General features: G+C 36.6%; 1 protein-coding gene across 1 annotated transcript in view; it reads left to right on the top strand.

The window, feature by feature from the left end:
* Positions 1-14409, top strand: part of Agmo (alkylglycerol monooxygenase) — a 290726-nt gene that overhangs the window by 128028 nt on the left and 148289 nt on the right. The gene's annotated exons all lie outside the window — the stretch shown is intronic.

The raw sequence follows: 14409 nt of genomic DNA, 5'->3' as shown, positions 1-14409 counted from the left end.
TTTAAATGAAAACAAACATTTATAAACAATATTTGGGAATTTGGGCGTCGTTCTTTCCAAACTACTTCCTGCTGGTAAAGGGCGCTGTCATGGGGGATCCTAAGAAGATGCAGAAATCCTGGTTGTAGTCTGCAAGACTGCTGTGTCCAAGCTGTTTTGAATGTTGGATCACCAGAGACTCTGTTTCAGGGGGCCTGGCTTGATCAAACCACATTATTCTGGAAGGAATCCACAGCATTTTATTTTCTGTGGAAACAAAAGTAGAAATCCTTTTCCCAAGTAACTTGTCCTTAGACTTAAATTTTTGAGTCAAATCAATTTTAAAATATATAAATTGAATTAATTCAGCAACATTTCTTTTAACAGTTGTTGTTTCCTCAGCAGTCAAATAATACAAAGACAATATAATACCATACAGTATCCAAATTCTCTCCATCTGTGACTTTTTTTATTATTCTGTTTCTTCTACTTCTATTTTTTTATTTTTTGAGACAGGGTTTCTCTATGTAACTCTTATCTGTCCTGGAACTCACTCTGCATAAACAGGTTTACTTGGAATCACAGAGATCTCCTTGCCTCTGTCTCCCAAGTGCTGGGATTAAAGGAGTGTGCCACCACACCCAATTTGTCTTTTTAAAACCATTTTATTCTTTTTTTTTTTTTCATGTCTACATATATTTCAAAACACACTGTAAACCTTTAGCGGTTTTTCTTAAAGTGAATCTGTCTTTACTCTAAATCTTTATCTTTTTCTAGCCAGAAGTCTTTTATCTGGTAAACAACAACATTGCTAAAATGAAAGTCATAGCTGTGTCAGCTGCGGTTTACCAAAGATGGAGGCAGGTACTTTTACCGCCAGCTTTCCAGCACTGAAAGCTGTGCTCACTGCCTTGGTCTGCACTGCCATCCAGCAAGCATGCTGCTGGCTTGGAGATGTGGTCACTGCCATTGTCATCTCTCATACACACCAATAAATTGTTAGCAGAGTTATTTAAAAGCCTTGTGGTTTTTTGCCGCTTATGCTGAGTCAGGAAATTTCCCTTAAAGGAGTTGCACAATTATCTGCTTGTCTCTCGCAAAGCAAAGTCCAACCGAGAAAAATGCTGCTACCAAGAAACCTTGTTTGTCTCTGTTCTTTTTTTCTAAAAAACCTTTTCTTAAGCTTTTGTTAAATTTTAAGTGGAAGTTCTTATTAGCCACGTGGGCGCCATATGTATGATGAGAGATGTCATTCTATATATGTTTCTCATACTGGTTAATGAATAAAGTACTGTTGGCCAATAGGAAAGCAAGATAGGAGGGACTAGGAGGCAAGCAGGAAAGAGGAAGTAGGGAGGAGGAGTCAAGATGGAGAGACAGGAGAGAGCACAATGCCAGCCCATTCCCCGGTAAGATGAAAGCACGTGGAAATATTAGATTAACAGAAATGGACTAATACTTAAGACAGAGCTAGCCTATAAGAAACTAGTACCTGGCCAACAGCATTATATCTAATACAGCGTCTTTGTGTGTTAACTGGGGCTGGCGCGGCGGCGGGACAAGACTGGCAGCAGGCAGAAAAACCTTACTACTTACAGGAATCAGACAAGGCAAACTAACAAAAGAAAAAGAGGCCAAGAAAGGGCTTATGAATGAGAGACCCACCCTGTGGCACCTTTAGTAATCTCATAAAATCATTAACCTGGAAGTCACAGTATAAGCACCAAGGACCTAATGCTAAAATTTGCAAGCCCCATGCATGCTGCTGCTGTTGTCTCTATGAGCTCATATGGACTTGCCTATGTTGATTTAGAGGACCTTGCCCTAATCCCCACTGGCTCTTACATCCTTTTCTGCTTCTTTGTTCTTAGGGTTCCCTGAGCTCTGGGAAGGATTTGATGGAGACATCCCATTTAGTGCTGTGTTTTTGAAATTCTTCCTGTCTACATAGCATTGGCCTGTGGCTTTCCATTATTTGTTCCAATCCGATGCTGGATAAAGCTTCTCTGATGATGGTTGAACAAGGGGCTGACCTAAAAGTTCAGCAGAGTTCAGATATCGTTAAGATTCATTTTATCACTAATTTGCCCTCTCTCTCTCCCTCTCTCTCCCTTTCAAGTATTATTTTATTTTGTCCTAGGTCCCTGGAATAATGAAAAATTACAGATATATGATGTCATTTTCATCATATCAAATCATGTAAACTATGTTACTTTCTTTGGGTTCCTTAGATTTACAGATTTTCCAGTGCTCATTTGCTGTCATGACTATCGACTTGAATTTTTCATTATCTTTCTGCACATCACCAGTCTGCTCACCATGATATAGGCATGATCACAACACAGATTTGTTGTGGAACATGTTAATAATAGTATAGTGTTTAACACATTCAAAGTACAAAAATGTTTGTGGGTGATGTATCTTTTGCACAGACAAGTTACTTCTTTGCTTCCTTTTACATGACTTATTGAGCATTTCTCATGATCGTCATGGTTATGATGATTTTTGCTTCATAATCTAATGTCTCCATATTTTAAGGTTCATTTATGAATGCATGTAGTGGAAACTGGATGAAAGTTATTGGTTATTGTACAGAGTACTCCTAAAATTGTTTTGAAATAGATAGTAATGACAATATAGTCAAATAAATATTCTGAGCCACTTGCCGTGTGTCAATCAATTTTGCAAGTGTCAAAGTGGATGTTCTCTGCAAAGATAGTACAGACTTCTGATGGTTTGAACTTGTCTGTTCTACTCAAAGCTTCCCTTTGACAGATACCTCTTATACTACTGTGATAATAAAGCATATAATATTTACAAAGAAAAACAACTTACGTGTCTTAAAATAATGTGATACACGAGGAGTGCACTAAATATTTATGAGAAGTAAATGAGGAATATACATGCAGGTTACCTTAGTAGTGAAATTTTAAGGTTGTATGTTATAGCATATGTGGCAAAAATTATTCCAAAAATCTGAATGAAAGTTGATGAGAACAAAGGAATATTAATATTAACCAATCTCCAAGAATCAACATCATCATTTTTAAAGCAAAAAAAAAATACTAATATTTTTGTCTTATGCATGGTGACCCCAGCTATTCTTCAAGATGAGTTTGGGATCATTATTTATCTGGAATACTTACTTCCCTTTTAAGAAAAATAATGACCTGGTAAGTCAGGAACCTAATAGTTTCATCTAGTTAGCAGTAGAGCTGTGACTTAAAGCCTCATATATCCTTCTTTGCTTTACCGCTGAAGTTTATGCAGATGATTTGATGTCTTTGCATGCCTCAGTTTATAAGAAACTACCTCAAGATGTGTCTACTACTATAGTTTGATGGTTACTAACTAGTTCATCTTTTCCCTCTAAAACATTCATTTTACACTTGAGATTTCCTCCTAAAGAGAAATTAATCCTTTCTATCTCACATTAATTTGCACTGTTTTTGATTACATAACAATATTACTTTTTTTTTTTTTTTTAACTATTACAAACTCTTTCTTCTCTTATCCAAGTTAAGCCAACGTTATAGTCACACTGGCTAGGAACCTCATGATAGCCACTCAACAATGACAAATTTTTACATTTATTTATGTTTTCATGGGGGTGGCTAAGGATGCCTGTGCCATGGTGCTCATGCTGGTTCAAAGGAAATTTTAAGGAGCTTGTTCTCTCTACCACCATACAGATTCCATGATTGAATTCAGGTCATGATGTTGGATAACAAATACCTTTCCATATTAAATGCACATATCACATTATATGGAAAAAAGCATTTATATTCATCAGTCTCTGTGAGACATGACCATCTCTTTTAAAGCTAAGAATTAATATCTTGTGATCTATGTACAGTAACTGCAGCTGTCTTTTGAAATAAATTTTTGACTATTATTCATCTGGCAGCTTCCACAGTAAGCAAAATAATGACCTGGTTAGGTCTGTGTATAAAATGCTAGACAGAGAGGAACTCAAAAGAACCAACACTTTTCAGTTAAAAGAGCAAAGGCATTAGTTACAGTATGATTCCTCACAATCTTGTCTACATAGGATGTATGGCTTTAAAGCACCTAGAGTCACAAGAAAAAAAGATGGTGTTTAGCAAGAGGGCTTGTCTTTAGAAGGAAAACTTTGTGAATGGACAGGGCAGACAAAATAATTTAATGTTAGTCTTCACGGGCTCTAATCTAGTGATTAAAAATTTATATTTGACCTAAAAATGCTCTTTGTTGTAGTCAGTCTTTTTCCCAAAGAAATGACATGGAGACTTCCTATCAAGTATGAAAGATTAGTCTTAGCATAGGCTTAAAATCTAAGTTAACCCATTTATATTAATCTACCTTATGCCAATTGTCTCATTACCCCTCCTCAGTACAATGTATCCAATTTTCTCTTTGTCTAGCTGGCCAATCTCCTGTGCCTCAAGTTTTTATCAGAGTTTCCATTTCTGCCAGAAGGTCATGCCTATCCTCTCCCACCTAGCTACTGACCATTCAGTGTTGCAGGTAACCCTGCTTGGACACCCCTTGTGGGATGGGGTGAGAAGATACACCACCAATGACATAAACACTGGGAGTGAGTAGCAGAGCATGCTGCAGACTCATTTACTATGGAAGTTAAGCTTGTTTATAAGCCCCCTCCCAAGGTCATATTGGCTCAGGCAGCTGACTCTACTGCACTGTCCTTTCCTCCCTGGTGTCTCTAGTCAGGTGTCTGTTCCTCAGCAGTCTCTGAGTGTAGAGGCAGGCTTGGCTTAGGGAGGAAGTACCTGTCACGCATACTCATGGAGGCTGTCCTGGGCACCTGTGTAGGGCAATTGTGTCTTGGGTAGGCTGGCTGGCAGTTTCTCCTACAGCTTAGCTCTTTATAAACCAACCAGAAGGTACCTTAGGCAGATAATGTAAAATAGAGTCACATCTTCACACAGTGTGCAAAAAACATTATCCCACCTCTCTCTCTCTCTCTCTCTCTCTCTCTCTCTCTCTCTCTCTCTCTCTCTGTGTGTGTGTGTGTGTGTGTGTGTGTGCGTGTATGCATGTGTGTGTGTTTGTGTGTGTGTGTATCTCACACACAGAAAGTTTTGACATTAAATAGATTTGTATTTGTAAATATTTTTAACAAGCATATTAATAATGAATAACAGAAAGGAGATTTAACTTTTCAGAAAGAAAGCCTAATTGGAGACTCAAATATGACTCAGTCTGTCTGTCAAAATAAAAGGCATTTTAGAATGCCCAAAAGCATACACCATGCATTACAGGACTTCTTGGAGTGGAATTTCAAAATTTCATATGTTTAATGTTTGGCCTGCAGGTTAGTATATGAACTATGCATGTGCCTATTGCCTGAAGAAACCAGAAGGGGTCCTCAAGTGTTCTGCACCTGGAGTAATACGTGCTTGTGAGCTGTTGTGTGGTTGCTAGAAACAGAACCTTGGTCCTCTGCAGAAGCAGGAGGTGCACTTAACCACTGAGACATCTCTCTAGCTCTTGGAGTAGATTTCTCACATAGACTATTCAATTTATCAGTATTTCCAGCATTTTCTTTTAGGGTTAGCATCACAATTCTTATACTATTGTTACTTATGTTGTCACTGGATAAACAAATTGGCAAAATGATATAAGGCATTGTTACTTAAGAATGGACTTTTATAGGGTTAGTGTGCTGATGCCTATGAATGCCTTTAGTTTTCCTCTTGTACTAAATAGGTATTACAAATAGGTCACAGTAAAAAAAAAAAGAATCCATGAATTTAAAATATAGCAAGAAGTTGGGGCTGTACATGGAGTAGTTAGAGGGATGAAAGGAAATGAAAGAAAATGTTGTAGCTATATTTAAATTAAAATAATTATTAAACCAAAGTCACCAGGAATCCATCTGTTCTTGAAGGAACATGTTTAGCAACATTTTTGCATTTACTTTTGTTTAAAATGTTAGTTTGAACAAATTAAATAAATGCCTACATTGTGCTAACAGTGTCTTCTTGTAGAAGACTCCTGTTATTGGAAGTGACAAGAATCAGCCTCCCAGATAATGTATTATAAACCCAGACTTTTGAAACTTGTTTACTATATAAACATAGTCTATTGCCAGTCTTTGTTCAAACCAAGATTTAAAGTCTTTAGCCCTATGTTGCAGATCCATCAAAAATATACTCCCTATGAAGCACTTTATGATCACAACAATCTTGATTCCTAACGACTGTTTTATTTCCAAACTATAAATATTGTTTTTTCACTCCTTGGAGTGGAAAGTCAGCTACTTCCATATTACATGCCTACTGGTGTAGGAAATTGCCGAATCAGGTAGGAAAACATCTGGCCACTAATAAATCAGCATTTGTCCAGGATTTCAAAGTATAAAACTAGGCAGACAGGGACATATCCTAAGAACTCTGCTTTCTCCTGCTTCCCTGTAGAGAGTTTAGAGCTAATATGGCTGGTACCACCATCTGTCTAAATACTACAGTGTGTTGTCTTGAATTAACATAGCAAAATTAGTGGAGGATGCAATTATGGTTTTGTTTTTACATTTTTTTAAACCAGAACCTCAGCAACATAAGATAATCCACAAATGTTCAAACCTAGTAAGCTCTTGACAAAAAAAAAAAAAAAAATTAACAATTAAAAATCAGCCAATTTAAAACAACTGAAAGTCTTTTCAATATGTAGTTACAGCTTTGTTTTTAAAAATTAAATAAGAATTGACATCATGCTACTGATAGTGAAATGCACACTTCTATATTACCTAACATTTTATGTCATCACTTATTTGAAATAAATCATTAAATTCTCAGACACTACATTGTAATTTTCTTTGTTTAAGTCTGTGCCCTATCAAGTAATCTTAGAACAAGCTCCCTACACCAAAGAATTATAGCCTGGTTGCTGATGGCCTCCTGGCCAATGAAGAAGTAGATGAACAAAGATGTCTCAATCAGTTAGTATAGCTATTTTAGAACATGCATCTTTATTACAAGTTTTTTTCATCTTGAGGTCTGGATAATAACTCAGTTTATTTCTTACTTGATAGTACCTAATATGATTTTAATCTGATTATAAATTTAAATCAATCAAATATGTAGTAGCCATTGAGAAAGAAAGATAAGAGATTTTCTTATCAGTCCCAAGAGAATGAGAAAATATTTTATTGTTTTTACATTTTTGGTAATATTTTTATTACAATTGTAACTTTCTATTGGAAGTTACTCTGTCATGTAAACCAGCTTCCCTTGAGAAGTTCCCATAAAAGTTTATTTCCTTTTACTCTAACATCCTGTGATTGTCTTAACAACTTACAAGACATAAAATGCATGGGTGCTAAGATAGGTCTTATTCTATTAAATATGAAAATCTCTTTAAATATAAGATTCTGATATGTTTTTAATGCTTTGATTATTTATAGTGTTCATAAAAGTGCTTACTCATAATTTAGTGCTTAAAGTAGTAATCAATTGGTATTTGAGAATATAATTAATATTTAATACATGAGATAGCCATTTAATAAAGAAAAACATAAAACACATGAAGAAAATGGTGACTAGCAAGAGGAAGAGAGTGATCTTAAATTGGCTATGAAGAAAAATCTCACCACATTATACTTGTTAGCTCATTTAGTTTTGGTTGTTTGACTTCCATGGAGTCTTGCCACTGTTTTACCTGAGAAAATTTTCAATTTACAGTTACTCTTAAGGTGTATATTTCTTTGTTAAATAAAACATAATGGTGATAAATCACAGATGGTAAATGCACAAGGGACTGACACAGTATTCCTCTCACACTGGATGCATTGGAATGAGGAGACCCACAGTGATCTGGGTCTCTGGCTCATCAATCATGCATGATGCTGTAAGTCTTGAGAAGTTACAGTCCATGTCACCACTCTATGACATATTCACCTGAGTGCCGTGTGGTTCCTGTGATGGAGATGTCTGTGTACTCAAGGCAACCGCTCCCCAGGATCCATCATATTGCTGCATTGTCAGTTTTATAAGTAGAATTCTACAAAAGCACATGCTTCTAAGAACACATTTTCCCCATTAGATGTTTCCTTCTTACACAGGAAGATCATTTGTAACCATCTCTCATTCTGGAAATAACTTTAAAATTAGTCATAGGCTTATTAATTCTTCCTTAAAAATGGTTGTTAATATCCCTATGGATTTTTAATGCTATATTTTAGTATTTTAATAGCCATTTACAGATATAAAACCTGAAAGATAGAAATATTATGTGGTATTCTCAATATTCTTCTAAAATATGATACCAAGGTAGAAATATGCATTTTGCTTTAAGTTTTATAAAGTATCCTGATTTTGTAACTTCTCACTGGGCTGAGGCACGAAAATGCAAATTTCTGAGTAATTCTAATTCACTAGTTTATAATAAATTAACTGAATATTTTTGTTGTAAGTGATGTGTTCCAGTTTCAGCATGTTAATATCCTTTTGTTTTGTTTTGTTTTTTCCAGACAGAGTCTCTCTGTGTAGCTCTGGCTGTCCTGGAACAAGCTCTGTACACCAGAGTGGCCTTGAACTCACAGAGATTCATCTGCCTCTGCCTCATGTGCTGTGATTAAATGTATGCAGCACGACTGTATCGCGGTAAATAAGGATCAGGATAAACAAATAGGCTGAATAGATGTTTATTCAGTGAGAAATAACTTACAACCTAGACAGATGAACACCAGGAAATTCAACCCGATCCTCTCCTGTCCGAGTCACGCCAGAAAGAGAGAGCCTTTCCTGGCCCCCTCCGGCCTCCTTCCTCAGGTCACTTCCGCCCATGGCTCCACCCCCCAATGGGCGTGGTCAGTGCCACAGAAGGAGACAAAGTGAATATCCCACTACAATTCCCCTTTTAGTCTAAAGAAAAGATTTAGGCTTAATACAAAACTATATACAAAACAGTGAATAACAAGTGTGCTCTAAGAAAAGGAAAATCGAGAACAAAATGACCTACATATCTAGTCCCCCTGAAACAGAGTCGCTGGTGATCCAACATTCAAAACAGCATGGACAAAGCAGCCTCGCAGACTACAGCCAAGATTTCTGCAACTTCTTAAGATCCCCATGACAGCGCCCCCTATCAGCAAGAAGTAGTTTGGAAAGAACGACGCCCAAATTCCCAAATATTGTTTATAAATGTTTGGTTTCATTTAAATGGACTTGGTTATAAATGGGCAATGATCACAGCCAATTATTTTTAAAGGTAAAAAGGGGATTATGGTATAGATATGAATACTTTGTTTTTGGAATGGATTTTCATTTATTGATACAATTTAAGGTCAATTTTGTGATGTGTATATTCTCCTTTTGTTATAGTTCATTCAGAAAACCACAGTAAAACCATTCCATACTGAACACTTAGACAAAACAGGAGGCTTGCCAATCTCTTAAGATATTTATTGAGAATATAGGGTGAGTTGGATGTGAGATTTTCACGAAATTACTTACAAATAAGCAGGTGAAACATGAATTCATTTTTCTGTGTTTGTATTAAACCTATATTCTAAGAATTTAATAATTATTAAAAGGGTCCACCGGCCAGTGACTATCAGAACTTCCTCAGCCCATTCTCCCTTATATTGTTCTGTAATTTGTCTCTATCTCCACCTTCATTTTGGCTGTTACTGTTAACGGACAAAGCATTTGATAAGTTGCTTTGTTGATCTTCCATCCCTGATTTTCAATCCCATTGTTCTGGATGTATTTATAACTTCTAGCAGTGAGAATGACAACCAGGTTCAATCCTGCAAACATTACTCCTTCAATTTCCAAAGTAAAATTTCCAGATCATTTGATATTCTTCCCTTGACCTTAAAGGGCCTACCTATAGAAGAGGTATCTGTATCCATGTGGCAGCATATTCAACCTTAACACTGAGAACATTCCACATTACCTTATTTTTATCATGTGCATTTTCCTGTATAATTGAACTGTCTAGCAGGATTAAACACCCTATTCACTGGAAGTCAACAGCATTTCTTGCAGTTGTGATAAATACAGTAACTTCACCAGGGTAAGCAAATTATTCCTATGAAGGCCTAAAAATGTAAGAATAGAAAGGCACACTGATTTTCTAAATATTATCTTGCTGATTAATCATGGTGTTTGTGTAGTTCTGTATATGCTGTAAGAAACAAGAAGGGTAAGGAATGTCTTTATTGAAATTGCAGTATAGTAAGAGGGATTAAGTTAAATAACTAGACCATAGAACATAGAAAGGGACACAAAAATTATTTCACAATATATTTCCAAATTTGGGGTGTGGATGATCAAACTTCTCATTAGAAAAATCTGTAATTTGAGTAAAGGATGTGGCAGATATTCAAGAAGGGCTAGAGTCCACTAAGAATGGAAGAGAGATAGATTGAAGGCAAGTAAGAAAAAGGAACAGAGAAAATTCCTCCCAGGAAAGCTTATAGGTAGTTTGAACTCTGATTATCTCAGGTCTAGTGAGGTCTTTGGGTAGGGTCTCTCCTTGGATGACACATGATATGAGAATAGCTCAGTCAGTGTGAACATCTCGTGTATGAGGCTTTGGGTTTGATTCCCAGAATTCCAAAAGAGAAATTAAGAACTTAAAATGTATTTATAAAAGGAAATGCCATGCAGGGATAATGACACCATCACATGCACATGGTCTTTCCTCACAAGAGTGTCTAATACTCTTAGTAAGGACTGCAGTGAGAAGGGCCTGTGAGTGTTAGAATGAGGAGCCTGTGACTACTTGTTGAGACAAGGAGCCTGTGACTGTTAGAGCAAGGAACTTGTGGCTAGTCCAGCAAATGACCCAAAGCACTTTTGATGGATGAAGTATGGCCTGTAATTTATCATAGGTTTCCCTCTCATACAAATCTTACTTGTTACTAACTACACATTTATAATTTCTTATTCTGCAGATGAAAATGGCCTATGCAACAGTCTTGGTAGAAGAGTTAATTATTTCAAGACTAAGCAAAAAATGTTTAAGTATTTTTATTTTAAAGTCTGGGAAAGAAATTCACACCCACGTTTTAATGATGTGGAATCTAACAACACAATACAAATAGGAAGGGCATAAGAAGTAACCAGTGGTCATCTCTTCTTAGGAGTGGGACATTGTTATTAAAACTTTAAAATTTACATTTCCCTTTCAGCCCATGATAAAAACACCAAGTTTTTCCCAGAAAAATAATCATAAAATTTGATACAAAACAAATTATTTCTGAGCTTCCTAGCTTTTCCATGGTTTTCCCAGGCACCCATGTTGCTCAGATCATAAAGTCCAAAGCAAAATTTTACAAGAGCAAGTGCATCGCTTCAGTGACCCAGGAAGCACAAATGTTGTGCACCTTTATAAAAATGTGGAATTATTTTCACTCCTATGTAGTCAAAAAATTAGCGATCCCTTCTACTAGAGTTATTAAGGCCAAATTTCATTTTACTTGATGGAAAATCATTTTATATGTATTTAAAAGAGATAAGATAGAAAATAGAAACAATTTTCAAGTGAAATTAGACTCCAAGGCTTTTCATAAGCTTTTAACAGAATAGTGATTTAGGCCAGAGCATTTCACATTTTAATGCTTTTTTTATGATAAAATATTGATCTACACTATATTTAAGGCCGATCATTATAAAATTTTGTATTTTTTAGTAACCCACTTAAATTTGATAAATTAAGACAACATTTTCTAAAATGTAGAATAGGTCCAATTTTTCCCGGAGTAACAAACATGTTTTTTAGGAAGTGAGTCCCAGCTAGATGTGGTACAATTGCTAAATGGCTGAATTTGCAAAAGTGGGAGATAATTAATTCGTTACGCTCAGCTCTTATTAAATATTAATGAATTCTCCATGACTTTGAATCAGAGGTTTTTTTACATGGGAGCTTCTGACCGGGTTGTCTGAGTGATGAATTGTCTGCCCTGTGGTGGTCTCCCTAAGCTCCACAGTACTCACAGGCACAGCAACAGAATGGAACTGTAAATGATTGTCCTGTGCTTGATTTTTACCTAAAAAGTTAAAAACCAGCTATCAATATTGATAACATAATATTTCGGTCTGGAGGAGCAGAAGGTTTCTCTAAGGAAACAAACTTGACATAAAAAAACAAAACAAAACAAAACAAAAAACAACAACAAAATCGCTATGCAGCCCAGACTCCAGTCATCTGAAGGCATTCATTTGGGTGGCTTTGGATCCGGTTGCACACATGCCAGGGCTCAAGCTCAGAAAAGCATCTGGTGAGCAGAAGCGGCTTAGTGTAGTATCCTCCACCCCTCTTCTTGTTTGTTTTTGTAACAAACGTTAGACACCAGAGACAAATGGATAAAATGGCTTTCTCCTTTCCCATCTGGTTATCTACCAAATGAAAAAAGGCCGGACCAAAAGCGTCAGTTTGTAACAATCTGAATGCTGCGGAACCCACTCTTCCTATCCTCCTGCCGTGACCACGCATCTGGGCCCACAGTTTTCCACCAGTAGACAATGAGGTAGTGATGTGTTTTTAAGTAATAAAACACGCTGCTTTCCCAGTACCTAGTTGATTAACACTATACTTGTGAGACATCAGTTTTGTGCTTTATTTCATAGGACTGTATTCTAAAAAATAAAAGAGTACACTTGAAAAGAAAAAACCCCACAGTGTTTGATGTACAAAAATTCCACTGTTCTAATAGGGAAATGGATTTGGGTTCAGAGATTAAAATACATTTCTTCTAGAAATAACTAAAGAATAGGTGGACAGGACACCTCACCCAACACCCCAGGCTAGAGAAAAAAAAAAAAAAAAACAAAACAAAACAAAACAAAAAACAAGAAGATAGATGGACAGGTAGGAAGGAAGGAATCATAAAAAAAGGAGGGCAGGAAGGAGATGACAAGAGAATAGGAGGAGAAGGCCCAGCTAGACCCCAGTACCTGTAAAAGTCAAATGGGTTTTCAGACCCACTGACAGTACCATTGTAATGCTAGTCACACCCAATGACAATACCATTGTAATTCCATTTATGAACAAGGACAGCGCCAAGGTAACACTATTCCCACCCAAGGACAGCACCTTTATAAACCCATTTCTACCCAAGGACAGCAACATTGTTAAGTCCATTCACACCCAAGGATAGCACCCTTGTGTCTCCATTCCCACCCGAGGGCAGCACCATTGTAACACTATGCCCACCCAAGGACAGCACCATTGTAAATCCATACACAACCAGAGACAGCACTAGTGGAACTCCAAATAAAACACATTTATTGTCGAATAGCCTCATGAAAGGGGAAGTGGGGCTGAAGGGAGGAAAGAAGGAGGAACCAAGGAAAGAGATGGATGCATTGAGAAACATCAGATTAGCACATGGCATTAAAAATGCACATTCTTTTGCAGACAAGTATCTGTCCATTTCTGACAGAAACAGAAACCCTAAGTTGACAGCAGCAGTGGGAGAGGCAATGGGTCTCTTTCAGGCCTGCAAATAATGGACAATATGGAGACTATGTGGGTGACTATGGGATGGAGAGTTTGCGCTGCTATTTGTCAATGAGGTTACAGCTACAATTTCAGGAGGGTATGTGAAACCACAAGCTGAGAACAGTGTGGGCAACCCCAGCTTCCTATATCTTCAGAGCAACTGAAAACCCTAAAGATTAATAAAATAAAGCAAAACACATCTTTGTGGAGGAAGAACTTCCATTAAGAAGTATGTTTCTGGGTCTGAAAAGCTGGCTCTGTAGTTAACACACACTATATTGTGGAAACCTGAATTTGTTTCCCAGCACCCAGGTGTGGTGGCTGAAAACTTTCTGTCACTACAGCTCCAGGCAATTCAACACACTCTCTGACCTTCTTGGACATGACACATAGACACACAAATCATACTAAGATACACTAATATGTAGAGTTAAAAATAAAATCAATGAATAAAATGGAAATATTTTTCTGAATTTGGGCATCTCTTAATACTTTCAATTTACTTAAAAATATATACTAATACATTTTACATCCATTGTCCAGAATTCAAAAACACAGGAGGAGCCATCTATTTGTATTTGTTACTTCTATTAAACTCAGAGATTTTGATTCATTTCTGTCAATCATTCTATTTTTCTTCTTAATTTCATTGCCAAAATATTCTCAAGCAAAGTCTAGAACTTATCAGTTATGTTGTTGTAAAGTTACATTTTCATACCCCATGCAATTATCACTCTAAATAAAATGGTTTATTATCATCTAATCCTCTCATTATCTACAAGATAGTGATTATGGTTGTTTGTTAGTCTCCAATAAGTATCCAAATAATCCACCCATTACATTTGGTTGCTCAGTTTAGACTCCTAAGTCCACCACCCTGTTTTCTTCCCCTGTGCGACTGTCATGTTGCCAGTTTGTAGCAATGTCATTATTGATAGTGACTGCTTTTCCCATCAACTACAGTGAATGCCAGGTACG

This window comes from Phodopus roborovskii, unplaced genomic scaffold (genome assembly GCF_943737965.1).
Source record: "Phodopus roborovskii unplaced genomic scaffold, PHOROB, whole genome shotgun sequence".
NCBI classification, from domain to species: domain Eukaryota; kingdom Metazoa; phylum Chordata; class Mammalia; order Rodentia; family Cricetidae; genus Phodopus; species Phodopus roborovskii.
Note: the sequence above shows the minus strand (reverse complement) of the source record. Positions and strands in the feature narration are given on the sequence as shown.